The sequence below is a fragment of the Scylla paramamosain genome, chromosome 6 (assembly GCF_035594125.1).
Source record: "Scylla paramamosain isolate STU-SP2022 chromosome 6, ASM3559412v1, whole genome shotgun sequence".
Classification (NCBI taxonomy): domain Eukaryota; kingdom Metazoa; phylum Arthropoda; class Malacostraca; order Decapoda; family Portunidae; genus Scylla; species Scylla paramamosain.
This window is the reverse complement of record NC_087156.1, coordinates 29,901,997-29,918,615: the sequence shown is the minus strand read 5'-3', so window position 1 is coordinate 29,918,615 and position 16,619 is coordinate 29,901,997.

Genomic DNA, 16,619 nt, shown 5'->3' with positions numbered 1-16,619 from the left:
TCACCTTGCATTATTTGAAACGACAGAGAGAGAGAGAGAGAGAGAGAGAGAGAGAGAGAGTATTGATGGCGGTGAGTTACCATTAAGTTTGTAATGAAACTGATGTGTTGCTTCATATAGTTTCAGGAATGTGGGTAAACAAAGCTTTGTAACTGGATTATGGTATGGTATTATATCTAACACGTGCATCAAATATGAATGACGCCTATACAGCCTTTTCTTTTTTTTCTTTTTTTCTTTTTTTCTTTTCTTTTTTTTTTTTTTTTTGAGGAACCGTTTTATAGAAGAACGATTTTTTTTTTTTTCTTTTTATTATATACGAAAGTCGGAAAAAAAATCCAAGCAGTGCTGCGCTTCGGCGTGCATGCGCTGTGCGGCAAATCAGCGACTGATGGCGTGCACGTGTTCCCATCTGGTTGTGAACTTTGCAGAAACCTACAGTGTGGTGAAGCTTGCATTTGGACGACGGCGTTATTGAAACACGAAAAGACAGGGAATCTCAGTAATATGGTAGGCTGTATTATTTTCTCCATTGCTGAATATCTTGGATGTGGAACGTGTGCCTCGATATTCTGCTAGTGGTTGCGCTATCCTGCGGCGTCATCACTTTTTTTTTTTTTTGCCTAGTTTAAAGAAGACTGGATCTAAAATCGAGCTTGGTTTACTAATGATGACCAAGAATATCCGAAAACCAACATAAATGTTTGTGTGAGTGTCAGGTGATCCACGTGGCGGGGACGCACCCACCCCCCTCATGTGTATTCGTTACCTGGAGTTAGTTTTGTGCCAGTTTCCTCCCGGGTCAAAATTTCTCCCGGATGACGCTAGTACAGTGGGATGAGAGCATGAAAACATCTAGGTATTTAATATATTTTATCCATTATCATCTTCTGTATGGAGTTATATTGACAAATTATTACTGGTGTTACCCATGCTCGAGTGTTCAAGGCCGCCCACCGAGTTTTATACTCTTAGGTTTTGTTTTATTGCTATCTTTACTAAATAATGTTATGGTCTCATTAATTATTCATGCTTACTTCATTTGTCATAATATATTCCACAGACAACAAATCAATAATAATTTTTCAGTAAAACCCCGTACTGATGATGATAGTACGTAAAATATGATATTTGAATATAAAACGAGGTATGTGAATTTCCCTAAAGCTCCCGGAAGGATGCATTAATAAAAAAAAAAAAAAAAAAAAAAAGTTGGGAACCGCTAAAATGTATGAAAATAAAACACAGCGGTAAGTTTTGGTGCTCCGTAATCACTCATTTTCGTTTGCTTGTTCCACTTCTATCTTAACGTTACAGACAACACAACAGTATTATATGATTTGCCAATATAACTCCATACACATGCTGATTCCCGTCGATATTGTACCTAGGAATAATTTTGACGATGGGGACGATCTGGCATGAAATTAAGCAAGTTAACTTCGCTTTCTTGAGCTGTGTTGAAGTTTACTATGAACCGACTGGCGTGGGCCTGACGCCACACCAACCGGTGTCCAATATGAACTCGTGCACCCTAATTTGATGTGTTATAATTAATTGTATTGAAATGCTTGGGAAAATTTCATATAGATCAGCTGTGTTTTTCGAAATTAACAGAACCCATTTGCCAGAAAAGACAAGTTAGCCAGTGATTTCGTCATGGCTTGGTAGAAAACGACATTTTTGTTTCGCAATCCACGAAAGAAAAAGTTCATGGGGCGACTATGGTATTTTGGTCTTTCTACATTCCTATTATGTACTGTTTCTGTTGAAATATTAACCGTTGTGTCTTCACACAAAGGCTGGTTTATAATCTTACGGTACAGTGTCCATTCTTTAATTAATATTAAACTTACAATTCTTTAAGAAAATTAAATTTTTGTATTAATTATTTAATTTTTTTTTTTAAGCACACACACACACACACACACACACACACACACACACACACACACACACACACACATATATATATATATATATATATATATATATATATATATATATATATATATATATATATATATATATATATATATATATATATATATATATATATATATATATGTATGTATGTATGTATGTATGTATAAGGTGTTCTTAACTTTCCGTTATCAGGTATTTATATTTACTTGAGATAATGTAAAAGGTGTTCGATGTCGACACATTTCTTTGTTGACGAGGTAAATTTAGTCCACCATCATCCACTCCTCATACTTATTGTTGTCTGTCATACGTTACCATACATTCTGAATTAGATGACACCAACGCATTATGGCTAGTTTGCTTCCTCCATGACATCCAGGTGGAGTTTTGGCACGCTTGTTGCCACAGCTGATCACCCGCTGAACGGGCTGCGTGCTGGGTGATGAGGAGCAAATCTGTGACGATGGTGAGGGCTTAGGGTGATTTGTAGGCTGAAAGTGGCGTTACATCAAGCTCTCCTGTCCATTCAGACGTTCATTATTTATTTATCCAGTATGCAGTAATGTATAATGTCAGCAGAGTGACGGATTAATGTAAAGAGAAGTTATTCATCAGAGAATGTCGGGCAAAATTATATATATTATCCGTTGACCTCACCCAAATTCGAGTACACGTTTGTTTTGGTTTCTGCTATTTCACCATCACATGCAGCCAATTTAATATCTGAGATCCAATCAACCTAAATGATATGTTATTTAGGGACAATGATTTCCAACTCCATCTCGTTTCTCACCTTTCAGCAGATTCATACTTATTTTTGCTTCTCGTTTGTGTATTGTTTTATATCACCCGCTAAGTGCTGCGATACACACACACACACACACACACACACACACACACACACTGAGGTATCTATACCGGAATTAAGTTCTTTTGATAGTTTAAAATATGTATGTTGTGGGAGAGGGATAAAATTAATCTTCAGTCTTTATATGAAACCCATTATCATGTCTTCTTACAGTGAAAATTAAAATACAATGTATTGAATTTTGATCTTTAGGAGTTTGTGAACATTGGCGTTTATATAGGCTCGTCGTGGTTATTCGGGTGGGAATATGTGTTTTTGGGTCAGCAGTAAGGAAGATCGAGCAAGCAACATCTTTGGTGAGCGCATTGCCGGTGCTGTCGTAGACCATAATGATGAAATGGAATGCTTATTCAGGACACTTCGCAGTGCAGTTTTGGACGTGCTCTGGCACTGTCTTTCTAAGGGACTAGGAGCTTCTATTTTTTTTTTTTTTTTCCGTTCTATTCCCCTTAGTCGAAGGCCCTCTTACGCAAAAAAATCTTGGACTTGTTTAGAGTTAAGTATTCGTTCTTCCAGCCACAACTAGACAAATATGACGCCAAATTAATGTCTTTTAGATGTCCAGTAAATACAATAAACTCAGCAGCCTTACCGCCTACTTACCCCAGTGCCAGGATCAAGCGGCTCTGTGATGCAGGTTTTCCACAGTAATTTCCTTTAGCGATTTTCTTAAGTTTCCATATACCACCGAAGTGCCTGAGTGCGAGTTAGCATGAATATTCTACCACATTACGTGCAGTCAAGTAAACGGTGATAATTATTTTGATACAGCTTGAATCCCTTCTTGTAATAAAATATTTTCTTTGTACTTACATTTCAATGGAATATCGTATGGTGTTACCCGTGTGGACATGAACATCAGTAATACGTCTTTGTGAAATGTTTACCATTATATTAGTTGTCCATCACGCTTCTTATATTTAATCACGTTGAAGCACAGGAAGCGATCATACCTCACGTGACAGAAACAGTTGGCTGGGTTGGCCTTCCCTGTCAGTTCCCAGTCCTCTAGTTTCCATACACCGCAATATGTAACGGAGAATAATGACGACCGAAGGAACTGTGGTGAGAGAAATCAGTTGAAGACATGCACATGTTACTACAAGCGTTTTAACAAGCATTACTCTTTAATCCGTAATTTGTGTAACATGGCTGTACAATCGCGTTAAGATATAATGTCAGTTTACGGTGATTTTCTTCCAGAAAGCGACATCTGGAAAGTGTCAAAAGGTGACTGAAATATTATTTTATGTTACTAGAGTAGAACTAATTTCGAGAAATATTGTTACAGGTGTGCTAGGCATTCCAGAGTAACCCAGCAACAGTTCGATATCTCATCCTTCCATGTAGTTCTACCAAGGTGCCATCTGATTACCCAAACTTTCCAGCCACTATATCGGTTGCCCACATGCTATGTCTTGTCCATGTTCACATGTTCACCTTTTTAATTGTAGTAAGGATGGCGTCAGGTTTTGTCATGTTGGTCGCTTTATGTTTTCCTTGCCTTATTCTTTACATTGCTCCTGGAAGTTTTTCGTTATTTTTCATACTCATCTTTATATCCATCTTGAAACCTTCTCTGTATTATGCAAAAATCATTTACTTATCTGTAAATACACTCATTAGAACAATACTTTCGCTAAATTTTAGATTATTCCAGCATTCAAAGTTATATTAATTATTGTTTGCTCCTATTCCATGTTTCTGCGATGTATATAGATACTGCAGTGAAAAGTAAGAAGCAACAGTGTCGCTTTGTCTGACACCTTGCTATCTTTATATTTTCTCGTTGACTTTGTATGGGTTTATAGGAGCAGTGTTTTCCTTATAGATGTCTTCCAATATCTTTACATGTTTTCGCTTGTCATTATTAATAACTGGTGAGATTTCTACTAAGTGAAGTTTTTTTGTTTTTTTTTCGTAATCTGTAAAAACCATGCGTAGTTGTTAAGTGTACGAGTGTTTTGCGTATTTTTCCACCGCTGGCTCTTTCGGTTGATTTGAATCGAGCGTTGTAGTAATCCTATTTGTGAGGACTTTTGTAAAAAACATTGTATACTGCAGATTGTGAACTTATTGGCTGGTAGTTTTTGGGTCTTTGATGTCTCCTTTCTTGTGAATCGGTATTACTGTGGCATTTTGCAACAGTTTACAACAATTCTGTAAAAGGTAAAATGTAAAAAATTGTGAAGGTGCTTACAGGTATTCATACAAGAGAAAGGTATCAAGCTATTTCACGAATGGTTTATGATTAATGGGGAAGTTTTCATTAAACAAATGTTCGTTGCAAAGCCCAGATAGTTCATGTTTCTTTAATGTCTGAATACTTGATTTAGAAGTTTCACAGAAAGCTTAAAAAGATCACGACGTCATAATTGCGCCAGTAATACGGTAGAGAAATACGCATTACACATTTTCTAAAAAAAAAAAAAAAGAAAAGAAAAAAGAAAAAAACATGGACTTTAGTATTCTTTAGATGGACGCCACAATACTTTATATATATATATATATATATATATATATATATATATATATATATATATATATATATATATATATATATATATATATATATATATATATATATATATATATGAAATTTATTTTCGAGAACCATTCATCAGTTGTGTTGTGAGGTTCATTTTAGCTGGTTCATTTGAATGTTTAAGTAATTGTTAGAAACAAGACAAGCGGGAGTCACTTGATATTTGTCTGTGCACGCAGAGGGAAAAGACCATCCCGTGCCAAGACTGTTGGGCATCGCCTTGGTGTACGCGGGACTCGTGAGTGTGGGGCTGGAAACAACGGGGCCGGGAGGGATGAAGAAATTACTTGGTAAGATAAATGAAGTGGTATTAGTATTAGTAACAGTAAACAGTATCATCGGTATTAGTACATACTAGTATTAATAGTAGTATTAGTACTAATAAGGGGATGTTTGTGAACAAAACGGATATTTAATTGAAAAGAAAAATCTGTTTATTAAATTGTGTGAATATGATAAGTTCCATGGTAACGGACAAGGTGCAGGTTCTGGAGATCAGCTGAAAGACCGATTCTTTGAGTGTGAAAATTGTGTGTATTTTCTGTGTAGTCATTTCATTGCGCTGAGGTGGCGGCATGGCGAAACGTCTTGAGAGCGACAACTCATGGCAATGTCCTCAGCAGCTAAGAGTGGCGTCACACAGGTCAGAATTCAACAAGCGCGGCTTGAGCGGACAAATTGGTGGTGTCTTCACATTGAACTCTAGTGGCAAGCAGCGGTAGATATAAGGCAGGTATTTCCTGCATAGTCGTAATTTTCTAAAACAATATATGCATATCGACAACATTTATTTGTATTTGCCAAAACCTCACTCCATGGGATGCAGGCATTAAAGAACGGTTTGATGCCGATGTGGACCCTGGGTAAAATTAAGTATTTGCCATAACTGACGCTTGCTTTTGCATTTTTATCTTATAGCCAGATCCTGTTCATGGCTGCTTAGAATCATATGTATTGCTCGATCATGTATTAAAAAAAGTTAATAAATAAAAAAATAAAAAGTTAATGTTGAATAGGACTGCCATGAATGGGATGATGAGAGTGTAGCGAACGATCAAATTGTAATGTCATCTTTTCTCGGTCGTTCTGAGCCGTTGTAGTTAAACAATCATGCGATTCCCGGTTTGAGTTTGCTGGAAAACAAAACTTAATCTATTCCTTTCCAAAGTCTCGTTGCCGCTCTAAGACATCTGTGTTTGTTAACGACTTTTGTTAAGCTCAGCATTTAGTTTACTGCGGTAGATATTCAATCCTACAAAATGATTGCGACAAAATAAACTGAAGCTTCTGGCTGATGTTACATTTTGGTAGGCCTCTGACTGGACTGAAGTTACATATAATGATGGTGACGTAGCGTTTCAGTCTATTAGAGTGACTTTTCTGGTTGGAGGTTAAACAATAAATGCTAATAAACTGACTGTAAATTTCAAAGAAGAAAGAAAGTCAGTTTAGCCATCACGAATACAAAAAGTTTCCGTCGCGACTCGAAAGCTGATTTTTCATACCACTTTGCCGGAACTTCACAATTTATATGAACGCAAACTAATGACAGCACATGACATAAGCAATCTTTATTCACTATACAAAATATGTATTATTATTTACATTTCTGGAAGTTGTGTGTTTAGAAATGTTGGCATCTCGGCGCCCGGCGTGGATATATACAGGTCTATGTGACTCGAAGAAACACTTGAATGACACTCCGTTTAAGAAATCTAGGTATATCATTTCAACTACGATATCTTTGTTATTTATAAGTGCGTATCGGTTTCCACTTTCACTCTGACTTTCTTTGTGCCGACAGAGTGTAAGTGGCCAGCAGACACTTTACACTTAAGAATATGTGAAAACAGAAAATAGGAAATAGGAACAGCGTGGACAGGAGCGGCTGACGGAGAAGAACGGTAGCTCCTTAAAGCCGTCACAGCGATATGGGGTAATGCAGTTAAAAAAAAACACTGTACGAAACATTAACTATCTCCTACATGACAGAAATTGGTGATCAAAGGTGATTTTCCGGTATCTAGCCATTATAATGTTTAAAGGTGGATGTAAAACCAATATACATGTTTCAGAGTGGTTCAGAATTATGAAACGATGTGTCAGTTAACAATGAACGGATCTGAACTTATTTGGGCCACTTGTAACGATCATTGGTTCTGTTAACTTTGTGGTTCGTATTCAGTACCTCATCTTGACTATCTTATACCACTTTGAAGAGGTTACAGTAGAAGTTATGGGATTTTCAAGTGTTTTCATGGTTCTGATGACAGCTTAACAAGGATTCTACGGCTGCAAAAGGAAGGAAAAGAACATATACATAAGAATCCGGCTTGTCATTTTTTGTGGCCTGTGATAATAGTCCTGGTGAAAGAACACAATGTTTTTTTTAAGAACCCGGGCCTATCATTTATTCCTTTTTTCACCTTATAAATATGATGACTGCTGATGCAACATCATACTTTTCTTAATGATGTAAGTAAGAAAGATTTCCCGAATATGCAGAGTTGGTGAAAAAATATAAATTCAAAACATTACAATATGACTCCATTGTGACCGCAAATTAGATTTCTCAAGCATTACGTCTGTCAAATATAAATCCATCAAATATAAGTGAGTCAAATTTAAATTCAAATCAGTGCAATACGATCCCACTATTACAGTGCATTAGATCTGTCAAGGATTACATCTGACAAATATAAATCTATCGATATAAATCATTCAAATATAAATCTCTTTACGTCTGTGTTGCTCGTGAGGCCATTCATCCTCCCAGATCGCCAGCGTGCAATATGACACCTTTGTTATGGTGCATTACATTTGTCAAGCATTACATCTGTCGAACGCTCAGATTCGACTTCCAACAAAAGCAAGGTCTCAATTCGTACTTTACATCTGCACTTCTAGGTATGGCACAGTCACCCACTAAGCTCAAAGGGTTCTCGTTCGGCCAGGAACCTCAATCGGATCACTCTGAAGGGCGACTCAGAGAAGTGTGTGTATCGTAATCCTCCCCCACATCTTTCTGTATGGGTCTGGGCGACATTCAAGGCGGTGAAGGCGAAGGAAGTGCACCGCAGCATGCACTTAGAGTATTTGTTTACGCATATTAGATATTTTATTCATATAAGAGGGGTTTTGGCTTATGGCTATAGAAAGGTACAAAAAAAAAAAAAAAGGCCCATTGAAGTGCTAATTACTAAAGAATAAAGCCAAAGGGATCATCCAAGAGAGAGAGAGAGAGAGAGAGAGAGAGAGAGAGAGAGAGAGAGAGAGAGGAGCCGCAAAGTACCGTTCCATGAAGATAAAAAAGAGCGAATTTCAGAGTGATGAGCCATAACTATCTTATTCTTTTCCTCACGTCTGGCCATTGGGTGTTGCTGGTACCCCGGAACTTCTCTCTTGCCCCTCCCTTCCTCCTCCTCCTCCTCCTCTTCCGTGCCTGATTCGGTGTCGCGGGTGCTGTGTGTGTGCTGAAAGATTTACCCACCTACGTGTTCACCGCCATGGGTAGGCTGAATGTTGCATTGTGTGATCGAGATGTAACTGCCGCTCTCTGAATAAATAAGATTGTTTGTATATTAAAGTAACAGTGAGGTGCGCCAAACCTTCCGTTACTTTTACGTTCATAATGGAGAATGTTGAAAGCCATGTGTGTAATGTTATCCCGTCTTGAAAATTTTTTTTTTTTTTTTTTATCGGTAGTAAAGATACTTCGATGATGATAGTTTGATAGTGACCTAGTTAGAGAGCCACAGTGACCTAGAGTGTGTTTGGCATCACAGTATCATCATCATCATCATCATCATCATCATCATCATCATCATCATCATCAGCTTCCATGATTGCAGTGCCCCCAGCTTTCTATTATCATCTTTGTCGGCTGCCCGTCTATTCCAGACTATCCCAACAAAAATTATCTCATCTTTCCACTTAATCTTTTCTCTTACCTGCCTCCCTTTACCATCTATAGGTTGCTGTTGTGTTACTTTGATACAGCCGTGTTACTGTGGTCGTTCATCCCTCTCTTGGTATTTTCCGTCGTTTTGGAAAGGGATTGGGAAGTATGTTTTTATTTAGTTTTCCTCAATGTGTGTGTGTGTGTGTGTGTGTGTGTGTGTATGACATACACGTGTATATGTATGGATTTATACGTATCGAGATTTTTGCGGTGATAGTCTTCTGCGAATCGCGTCTTTCGAACTCGGAAGAGGGGCGATACAGTACAGTCATATTTGTAGTACTGTCTTTACGTCTGTGTAGCTCGTGAGGTCATTTATCCTCCCAGATCGCCAGTGTGGCTGCAGTGAAAGGCTTGAGTACTGAGAGTCTCTTTGCTATTATATCTGATCTTCTTTCCACCTCCTTTTTACGCACCGTTTACGCATCAAAGCCACGGTTGGAGTAAGATGAGGCTCAGCTTTGTTTTGTAAATCAGCCAGGCTTCTGTTCCACATTCTGTACAGCTCCCTTTTCTTAATAATTTAGGCTTGTATTCTTAAACGCTTCGGAGCTTTTTCTCGACTTGTTTTAACACTTTGTAGTAAAAATTATTAGGGTTTTCAGGAAACTGTATTCTCCCACTGTATTTTTATATTTTCATTCTGTCTCGTATTCCACCCTATTTGTAACTTCCCCCCCGCCTCCCAACACTTCCTAAAGAAAATGTTAGATGTTAAATGTTAAATGGAGTTTTCCGGTGCGTATGGATCTGGTAACAGTTTTGGATTTTGCATCACGAATAAAAATATAAATACAAGCATGAGAACCTCTATAATCATCTGCATCTCGAAAATAATCCTGATGAGAGCCCGAAGCGTCTAAGAAATACGAGTCTTACTTTGAATAGACAGTGGTGCTGCTGCGTAAAGAGCCATTTATTTGCCTATATGTTATACCCGCTCTTGTACTTGCCAATGATCCACTTAATCGGTGCTCACGTCCCATCTATTTCCCCGCTGATGACCCCACTCTACATCTTTCCGCGTGAGACACCTCGCCTAATGGAAACCTCAATCATCTCTCCGAGGAGCTTCACGACGCTCAACTTATGACCTTTCATGCATGTCTGATTGAGAGAGAGAGAGAGAGAGAGAGAGAGAGAGAGAGAGAGAGAGAGAGAGAGAGAGAGAGAGAGAGAGTACTTATGAGCTTCAAAGTGAATATTCTTTACTTCCAAGTCAACCTTCTACAGCTCTCATCGTTTGGAATAAAAGCTTAATGCATCCACTCCTATTGAAACTACTCGACTCGAACACTTACCTTCCTCCTCCTCCTCTTCCTCCTTCGTCTCTTTATCAAGAACGCCGGTAAGTCTCTTTTGCCAAAGCAGCTTGAGTGAAGTAGCAAAGGAAAAATGTGTTCACCTCAGTTCCTTTTAAAGCTTATTCTCTCATTGCTCGTCTCCTAATTTTTCTTGACTTCCCAGCTTCGCCGGGTTGATGGAGGCGGTAGTGGTGGTCGTAGTGGTGGTGGTAGTGGTGGCGAGCGTAAAAAACAGTGATGGAGGTTGTTGTTGGAAGTGGTAGGATTTTCATAACATATTCAGTTCAACTCGATCCTTTAGTTGTAGAAACTGTTGAAATGGCTGCTTGTTGCTTTTACAGTTATAGCATGCAAATATGTAAGTTAAAAGGGTCACATTACAAATAAAAAAAATGAATATTGATTAAGAAACACAAGATTAACAAATAAATGAAACAATATGTGCAATGTCCAGTCGGTGCCACCAAATGTATTTTTACACGCACACGTTATCAGTTCTTAGAATCTATCTGTGCAGTTCAAGATTTCAGATGCTAATTAATACAGTTTTCCAGTCACTTCGGATCTCTGTGGTCATGATGCATTTTTTATCCATATATAATTTCTTGCTTGCAGATCTAATGCAATGAGATAATACCTGCAAATCTGTATTCTTTGCTGATTTGAATTCACGTGAGTACAATACGTACAGTTCTTGAAACCGAAAAAGATAAGTTTAATTTTATGATCTTGCAACTTCTTTTGGAGGACTATGATATACGTCAGCACATCTGAGATCCTGCAGTCATGGTAATGGCAATATGCAACAATAATGTGTCTTAATAAGCAAATGAACGAGATGCCGTATTGACCTCACTTACTTCCTCCAAATAGTTTCTATGTCTTTGAATTATTGGGGAGAAACACTGAATCGCTGACGAGCTTAACTAGTAATGAAATGTGAATGATTGAGGTCAGCGTTAAATGTGTTTCAACAAAGTAACCCTTCTAAGCCAACCAGTTTTCATTTCAATATCAGGAATGACGAATTTGTGGTTCACATAATCGCTGTCATTTCTTAACGTATGACCGATATTAAGTATAATGATATCTTCACCGTTTGAATCGTCAGAACACGTGATTATTTCCCGCGTCTGAGTTGAATTGGAAGTGTGTTTTGTTGGCAAATATTTTAGATTAATCTATAAGTTCTTGTGTAGGAAACTCGAGTTGGAGTAATTATATAATACGAATAAACAAACACTGATGGAAACCTGTTGCCAATATGATGCGCTGGTTCAGAATTACGCAATAATGCAATTAGCATACACATGCAAATACTGAAGAGGAGAGGGGACATTATACCATCTTATTTGTTCCCAATAAGGTTAAGTATAGATAACTACTCTGAAGTTATTATATTACAGTAGGTTAAACCGAACGCAACATTTAGAATCTAAACACACTCGTTAAACATTCGTCACGCAGTAAAGGGCACAATATGTTTTTTCAGTGGAAGTTTCGAATAATGTGTCAAATCTTACAAGACCAAACGCCTTGAAGCAGTTGATATTGTTGCATACATATTGGTTCCCATATCCCTCGAATACTGAATGGTTTCCAACATCACGAGCGTATACGTAATAAAACTGAGCTCGAGAGTTTTAAAGTACACTGCTATTGATTGGATGCACCTTGAGAAACTTCATTATAGAGTTACTTTATACCTTAGCAGTTTTCGTTCTTTATGCTAATGACACCATATAAGACAGAAAAGCGATGGTGGTTGTTGTGGTGGTGGATATTTGGTGGTGAGCGTTGTCAGTGGCCGAGGATTGATGGTGATGATTGTGGTGATGGTAGGGAAGTGAAAGTGATGGTAGTAGTTGCGGTGGGGAGGAGAAATGGTGGTGGTAATTGTGGTAGCGGAAAAGTGAAGGCGGTAGCTGTGGTGATGGTTAGATGATTAATGTTTATAGTAATGAGAGAAATAAGCGATTGTGATATAGATGGCTGTGGTGATTGTGATCTTTTTGGTGGCGTTTGTGAGACATAACAGATGATAGTGACGGTGGATGTGGTATGGTGTAGTAGTGAAAGCAGGAAAAAAAAACAAAAAAAAAACATGATGATGACTGTAGATGATGAATAATGGTGAAGACGAAAGTGGCAGGATGGTGGTATAGTGGCAAGTTATAAAAAAAAAAAAAAAAAAAAATGGAAGAGTTAAGAGTTGATTAACCCTTTGAGTACTACTGACAACTTCCAGACTTCGTACAGGAGCCAGATGTTTGTCAGAAAAGAATAAATAGATATATAATTGTCTTAGCTTTTACTAGTGCTGAGTCATTAGGGACAAGTTTTTGGATGGATTTGATGGGTGTAAATAGAGAGGTATGTTTCATACAGGGACTGCCACGTAGAGGGCCGATGTCTTCTCGCAGTTTTCGTTATTTTCTTATGTTTTTTTTTATTATTGTATGCACTATATGACATGACTCGTACATAGAATAACGGTTAGAAGTCGAGTAACTTGCTTCACTCACTCCTCAGTCCGAGATCCTCTAATCTGCTGACAGTCTCCTTACAAAACCTGATAGCTGATGGGTTCCTAGCATAGCAGACGACTTTACATAGCGTAGGAGAAAATATACCACACAGGGCACTTCCAGACACTTACTTCACCAGTGCCCGTGACAGTACAATGCATTTAGGAGATAGTTATGGTGAAAGGGAGGAAATATGCTGATGCCAATGAAAGAAATGACGGTATGGGAATATAATAATAATAGTACTAATGATAGAAGTAATATTGACGACAGAGATAGGCAATTATAACAATGATAAGTGATAGAAATGGCAGTATAACTATGGTGATAGCGAAGTGGTTGTCATGGATGCGAATGTGGCATGCGTAGTGATGGTGATGTGGTGGTGTTGCAACGTAAGATGCAGGGACGGTGGTTGCATCATATGAGCTGAGTAAAAAAAATCACGGTGCTCACTGGTGGTTGCTGGGGAGGCATCTTCATCCTTACACTTGCTGCGGGCAGGGGAGAGAGAGAGAGAGAGAGAGAGAGAGAGAGAGAGAGAGAGAGAGAGAGAGAGAGAGAGAGAGAGAGAGAGAGAGAGAGAGAGAGAGAGAGAGAATATATCAGCTGTGTATAAAGAAATAACATCAGAACGGAATATTCAGGCAAAGGTTAATTTTTTTAGAATTAGAGATTTTGAAACACACACACACACACACACACACACACACACACACACACACACACACACACACACACACACACACACACACACACGGAGTACCTTTCTCCTCATTTGTCAGTCTGGGAAGAATTTCTCGACCACCCTCACCCTCGCCGCCACTTCCTGCCGCTGCACGCCCCTTGTCCTTCCTCCCCGCCTCGTGCCGGTAAGAGTCCGTGCAGATCGGGGCAAGAGCTACTCCACGTCGTGCATTGTGAGTGCCATGAATATTATGTAAATAACTCCGCCCCTTCCATTCACCCAACCGTGCGTACAAATCTCATCACAAATTAATGCGGTCATTTTTATGGCAAACTGTTTTTACCTGAATTTCTCATCTTGGCGTCTTTGGAATTAATTATGGACGCCTGTTGTTTCGCTTCATAGCAGTATTTCCAATAGCAAAAGTTTCACTCCAAGGCCAAGGCAGCATGATCAGTCTATAAACTATTCATTGTCACCTGCGCATAGTAAAAGAGTAAGGGATGAGGACACTGAGGGAGTCTGAACACAGTTACCTTTATCAGTGCGGCAAAGACATAACCAGGGAAGGGAGAGGGTGGCGAGCAAATCTTCTGGTACACAGACCCTCCCCTTGCGCGTTCTCCAGAGCACTGATGTCACCACAAATGCCCTCCCCTACCCCTGATCCTACCTTTTATCCTCGTCAAAAGTGCCCGAGCCTCGCTCTCTCATTTTCTCAGGTCCCGAGCGGTACAGGGGTGGGAGAGGGCTGTGAGGTGACCTGCAGACCCAGCAAGGCCTCGGGTATCTGCCAGTGTAGATCGAGAGGGTGGCGGGGGTGAGGCGGACACTCTCCTGGACCAAACACACCTTCGGGAGGATTTTGTTATCACCTGAAACGGGAACAAATGAACCCGTGGTCACATCAAACGGGAACAAATGAACCCGTGGTCACATCAAACGAGAACAGGTGGCAGGACAGTCGGATCTGAATAAAAGAGCTGGTGAACTGGCAAATAAACCAGTGCCCATCTGAGACAGAAATTAACAGGTGAATACCAGTCACTTAATTAAAACAGGCAGGAGCGTGGATCAGCACCTATATCCTACTTGAAAAGAAGAAGAAGAAGAAGAAGAAGAAGAAGAAGAAGAAGAAAGCAAGTGGATTGGTGCCAGCTTGGAAAATGGAAGAAGTGGAATTCGTGAACGAAAGCAAAATGCAGTATTCATGTCCAGGTGGATGAATGTCATCCTTGAACGAGGACAGGTGGACTCCTGTCAACCTGAAAAATTAGGACGTGGAAAAGATGCACAAGAAACTGAGACGATAACATGTACACCCACCTATCCAAACAAGAATATTTGGATGAGTGTCGGCTTTAATTAAGCAAGAGTAAATACACTTATTTTCATCATAAGCAGACGAGCATGGAAAGAAGATCCATGATGTACTGAAACGAGGACAGGTGTACTCTTACCAACCAACTAAAAACAGAAGTATGAGTGCCAACCTTGAGCAAGAGAAGATTCACTCATGGTCACTGCAAACGGACGAGGACGGGAAGAAAACCCATGGTGTACCGAAACGAAGACAGGTGTGCCTTTACCAACCTAAGCAAGGACAGGTGGGTGAGTGCCGCCCTTAAACAAGAGAATACAAGAACGGGAAGAAGACGCATACGAGGCTAAAACACAAGCTGATGTTCTCTTATCCATCTAAATGACAATAGGTAAAATCTTGCTTACCTAAGAAAGGACAGGTGGGTGAGTGCCAGCCCTAAACAAACAAGAGCCGACTGACTCCTGCCTACCTCAAGCAAATCAGCGAGAACGAAAACAAATATTATGCACGAGAAATTAAAGCGAGGACAAGTAAACGTCTTCGAACTGACCTAACACGAGGACTAGTACAGTCACGAGTAAGGTGACGTGCTGTATTGCCTGTGCTGAACTGAACGTCACCTCGTGTGGTTCGTTGAGTCCGGAGATGCGATAGAAATCATACCCAGCATCCAGCTCCGTCCAGCCCCGCAGGGGTCAGGGAAGCGAGTAACTTGGCCTTGCTTGGGGCGACGCAAGGAGAACTGAGGGGAAGCAGGGCAATGTGTCTGTCTGGCGATGTCGTGTGTGTGTGTGTGTGTGTGTGTGTGTGTGTGTGTGTGTGTGTGTGTGAGAGAGAGAGAGAGAGAGAGAGAGAGAGAGTTACGCATACAATTCCCAGATATAATTTACTCCCTCAGTCCCACCCTCTATACACAACACTCACATGTATAATATTACTTACTTTTTTTGTCGTATATTAGATATGCAATGGTATATCCTTGTATTCTATTTGTAGTGCAGTACATAGAGGTGATCTAGGGGCAAGATGTGAGACTGCCAAAAGGGAGTTTAAGTACAGAGAGAGAGAGAGAGAGAGAGAGAGAGAGAGAGAGAGAGAGAGAGAGAGAGAGAGAGAGAGAGAGAGAGAGCATATTCTTCTAACACATTCACCAAAATTTCCAAATATCATGTTAACGTTTCCTACATCGCCTTCTTCTCCCTCGCTCCCACTTTCGTATTCTTCCTTTCCCTCCCGTCCCCTCACCTTCCTATTCTCTCCCTCCTCTTACCTCACCACCTCTCCCTTCTCCTCTCTTCTTCACTTCTCTGTTTCTCCAGCAAGACAACATGACTGACAAAGTGGAGACAAGCTCGCATTTTTTTCTCCCTCTCGCTCTCTCTCCGACTTGTCTTGACCTGAGTTGACCTTTATTGGGAGAGGAGGAAATTGCCTGGAAACTGCATGGAAGGCCTGGAATACGATAAGATGGACAA